Source organism: Puntigrus tetrazona, chromosome 13 (genome assembly GCF_018831695.1).
Source record: "Puntigrus tetrazona isolate hp1 chromosome 13, ASM1883169v1, whole genome shotgun sequence".
Lineage (NCBI taxonomy): Eukaryota > Metazoa > Chordata > Actinopteri > Cypriniformes > Cyprinidae > Puntigrus > Puntigrus tetrazona.
The window spans coordinates 21,302,667-21,307,666 of record NC_056711.1 but is presented as its reverse complement, the minus strand read 5'-3'; the positions used below and the strand labels follow the sequence as shown (position 1 = coordinate 21,307,666).

The 5,000-nt window shown below is 38.2% G+C and overlaps 1 protein-coding gene across 2 annotated transcripts in view; it reads left to right on the top strand.

Annotated features, from left to right (window-relative positions):
* LOC122356942 (gamma-aminobutyric acid receptor subunit pi) overlaps positions 1-5,000 on the top strand; it is a 53,654-nt gene that overhangs the window by 15,337 nt on the left and 33,317 nt on the right. The gene's annotated exons all lie outside the window — the stretch shown is intronic.

Genomic DNA, 5,000 nt, shown 5'->3' with positions numbered 1-5,000 from the left:
CATGGATATCAGATTTAAACCTATTTATGCTATTATATTTTTCTGATAAATATTGTAGTTGTGTAAAAAAAAAGAGGCTCGCTTGTTTATTTTTTTGTGATTTATACATGAAAGTTCATTTACAAAATGAGTTCATTTACAGAAACGGACGTGTTTTTAGGTTAAAAGAAAGAACAAAAAAAACAACTAACTAACACAATAAAACATGTTAAAAAAACATTATAAAAAAAATTATTTACAAATAAACTCTTCATATACAGTATCAGTGTGCTTATGGCATAATAATAATAATAATAATAATAATAGTGAAAATGTGTTTTAAAATGTGTTATTTAAATTTTTAAAGTGATTTGTTGAACAATTGTGCTAAAATTATATATATATATATATATATATATATATATATATATATATATATAATATTATTATATTATTGTATTATATTATTATTGTATGGCTATGGAATAATAATCATATAATAATAAGAAGAAGAAGAAATAAACTTTTTTTTTTTCAATTGAATTATATTAAAATATATCTTTTTTTTTTTATTTTTGCATAACGTCTCCAAAGTCAGTGCATTAATCTAGAGTCTTATATTACTGCTATCGTTTAAATCTATATCGCAGTCTACGATTTGAGAATTGCAGTGAGATTTTTGGTTTTGTTTCTGATGAATCGTGCAACCTCGGTGCAGTCCGTGGCGTGGATGTATTACTGGAAAGGCAGGCAGAAACAAAGGCTTGTAATGTATTCCAGATGGATGCTGGTGTCGCTGAACTCTGTAAACGTGTTTTGCGAGCTGACGCAAGCGGCGTTTTCACAGTCTGTGTACAGTAACCCAGCTCTCACCTGAGCCCCAGACTCCAGCGGTTCCTCTGATTGTCATCAGTAACGGAGACGAGCGAGCGTGGGCTGTCTCTGAATCCTCTCCTGTACACGCGTGCATCGGAGACTAAAAATAACTGATAAATATTTCTAGGTGCCTGCGAGCGGAGGAAGCGAATCACTGCAGGTCTTTAAACAAAAAGTCCTAAATGCTGTTCGCTATGACTTTTAAAGATCACGAACACGGTCAAATCGGTTAAATACAGACTAATGGGATTGTTATCTTGATTATTAGGAACTACGATTTAATCTGAGATGCGTTCGTTCACACTCTTGACCGTAATCGTTTCTTTTTTAATAATTGGTTCGTTCGGGTCGACTTCCTGATGCTAAACAATATTCATAAAGAAATTAAGCGTTTATTTCTGTTTCAATAAATAATAAATAGAAAATATCCAATTAGTTTTCTCTAAAGGTCTTTGTTTATTTGTTTCTATATCTTTTATATGTGTTATGTTATGAGTGCATTAAAATAAAATTGTCCAGTGTGCATAAGAAATGCCTTTTATATATATATATATATATATATATATATTATAAAATATATATATATAATATATATATATATATATATATATATAATATAATATATTTACTATTTTAAAATTAATTAATTTTTTTTTCTTTTTTTTTTTTTAGTTACTTTGTTTTTTTTTGTTTTTTTAGTTACTTTTGTTCCATTTGTTATGTTTTTTTTGTTAAATTTTTTTTTTTTTTTTTTTAGAATTGCATGCCTTGAGTTGTTCAGAGATCACCATGAAAATAGCCTTGATGCTGTGCATGGCCTTAAAAAGTGAAAGAGTGAATAAATGAATGTGTTTGGTTACGTTTTAGGGGATCCATTCTCACTGTTTGCTTGTCAGCGTTCCTGCTAGGACTATATGAGATGTTTATTAACGCTTAAACACATATTCTGCATGATAATGTTCCACATCCCTAACCCCACCCAGCGTCTAACCTGCTTTACGAACCATTCAAAAGCAGCAAATTTGTAACTTTAGTCATTGAACTGAACTGAATCAACATGAAACATGCTTTAAGAGCTGCTTTGCAACCAAAGTCACTTTTCATAATTGCAGAACTTAGATTTTTTTTAATGAATACTCTAAGATTTGTCTAGGATTGCAGGTCGCCTTTTGCTCCTGTGATTTGATCATGTGCATGATGCGTTTGGAATAAGTAGCTGCGAGTTTGGTTTTTGCTGATGTATTCGAGACATCTGATTGAGAATCGGTCTACGGTGGCATTTATCGCACGCGAGAACAAAGCACGACGCAACGGAAACTCTTCATTCGTTCTTATTTATCTTATTTATCTCATTATGATCGCGTCGGAGCGCCGGCTCTCGGCTCTAACCAATTATGAGCTCGTTTGTTTTTGCTGTGGCGCGGACACACAGAGACGAGAACGGAAAGTGAGCTGCGTGGCGTTTCATCCGCTGATCATCAGAAAAAGAGCGTGTGAGATTAAAGCAACGGGTGTCTTTTATCTTCAGCGCGTCTTGCTTCATTTGCCAGTTGATTTGGGGCGCTGAACAGAGAAAGACTTTATTATCTCACTTATCCTGCACATCATTTAGAGACAGAAAGAAGACTGATGTCATGGCCGTATGAGAGTGGTTTTAGTCCGGTTTACACAGCTTTGGTTGAACGCTGGCGCTCGGGATCCTCCCTCGTGTCGTTGTTTTTTTTTCTGGTGACACTTTTATTTATTTATTCATTTTTAAGTAAATATAGCTAGTATTGGTGATGAACAAACATGGACGTTTTTAGCTAAAACTACAAAAAAAAAACAATATTTTTTTTTATAGCTGTATTTGGAAACCGATGACTGATGCATTTTCTTATGACCTTAAGTTTAAGTGCATCACGAAATTCTGCATTTATCACGCCGTTTATTGTGATTTATTCAGTAGTGATAATTAAAAATGCATTTAGATATATTGTGCATAACTAGTTTTTGCTCGTCTTTATTTTATTGCCTTCAAAAGTAGCCGAGATATTTAATTTTATTGTTCGCATCTTTTTTTTTTGCCAATGTTTATCTTAAATGTGTTAACATTTTAAGCAGTATTTGTTTAATGTTTTGAATGGCTGCATGCGGGTGCTTCGGGAGGCGTTCGGTGTGTGTGTGTCTCTGTGTGTGTGTGTGTGTGTGTCTGTGTGTGTGTCTGTGTGTCTCTGTGTGTGTGTGTGTGTGTGTGTCTGTGTGTGTGTGTGTGTGTGTGTGTGTGTGTGTGTGTGTGTGTGTGTGTGTGTGTGTGTGTGTGTGTGTGTGTGTGTGTGTGTGTGTGTGTGTCTGTGTGTGTGTGTCTGTGTGTGTGTGTGTGTGTGTGTGTGTCTGTGTGTGTGTGTCTGTGTGTGTGTGTGTGTCTGTGTGTGTGTGTGTCTGTGTGTGTGTGTGTCTGTGTGTGTGTGTGTGTGTGTGTGTGTGTGTGTGTGTGTCTGTGTGTGTGTCTGTGTGTGTCTGTGTGTGTGTCTGTGTGTGTGTGTGTGTGTGTGTGTGTGTGTGTGTGTGTGTGTGTGTGTGTGTGTGTGTGTGTGTGTGTGTGTCTGTGTGTGTGTGTCTGTGTGTGTGTGTGTGTGTGTGTGTGTGTGTGTGTGTGTGTGTGTGTGTGTGTGTGTGTGTGTGTGTGTGTGTGTCTGTGTGTGTGTGTCTGTGTGTGTGTGTGTGTGTCTTTGTGTGTGTGTGTGTGTCTTTGTGTGTGTGTGTGTCTTGTGTGTGTGTGTCTTTGTGTGTGTGTGTCTTTGTGTGTGTGTGTGTGTCTTTGTGTGTGTGTGTGTCTTTGTGTGTGTGTCTTTGTGTGTGTGTGTCTTTGTGTGTCGTTATGGAGGCCGTCCTTGAGTAACAAGCCCTGTCCTGTTTTATGTCTCTCTCTCTCTCTCTCTCACCCTTCTGGGACAGAATGATAAATTTTTCCCTTCTTTTTCATCTCACACTTTCCATTTGCTGGGAAAGAACAAAGCGAGGGAAGATCCAAGAGCAGCAGGAACAGCCAAGCTCTCGTCACAACACAGTTTTCTTAAAACGCCTAGACGGATGCGACCACACGACAAACTAGAAAACATCAGAACCAAGAGCAGAGCAGCGCTCTGTACAGTTTTCTTAAAACGCCTAGACGGATGCGACCACACGACAAACTAGAAAACATCAGAACCGCGTGAAAAGGAGAGGAGCGTGTTATATAGGTCTGGTGCACGGCGCGGGTTTGTAAGGGTTAAAGATGAAGACACCTGAATTCAGGACGCGGTTAGAGCGCACGCGAGGTTTTTTTTTTTCTGCTCGCAGAGGCTGCATTTATTTGATCAGAAATACAGGAAAGTTTATTAAAATATTATTACAATTTCAAATAGCTGTGTGATTTTCTGCATCATCAGCGTCAAAATCATAATAACGTACTGATTTAATGCTCGAGGAACATTGTCGTCAATCTTAAAAACAGTCGAGCTTTGCGATGTTTTTTGGAAACGAATGCGTTTTGTTTTTCAGGATTCACGGAAAGTTCAGAAGCGCAGCATTTTTAACCCGATTTGCTTTTGTTTCTCTCGTGTCAGTTGTAATAGTTGAACGAGCGTGGATACCACGGCGCGCTTTGAATCTCTGCGGCAGACAGAAAATGAATATTTATCTCCTTCAGTGCTTCAGTCAGCTGATTTCTGTCGTGCGTTATCACTGGCGCAGCGAAATCACGAACGGCGTAAGACCGAACACGAGCGAGCTTCCCCCTCGGGCCGAGAACCAGCTTCTCAGATACCGCCTGCGGCCGCGGAGGGCCACGGATGAGGTGGATTAATGTGAAATGAAATCTTAAAAAGCTCCTCGTGTGAGGCGTAACACGCAAAGACACGAACATCCGCGCGCTCGCATACTCGCTGCACGCATGGAGTCATGGATTAACTTCCTGTTAAGTGATCTGAGACATGGAGCTCTTCGCTGCATTAGCAGACGTTGAGACTTACGCAAGTCTTAAATTAACCCGAAAATAATTTCTGTACGCGCTTTGAGAAGTTTAAACGGGGATGTTAAAGTAAAACTGGCACGGCTTCACTCTCTGAGATTGCACGTAATGATTTATTGTTACTGATGGCTTGTCATCATGCTTTGACCTGCTG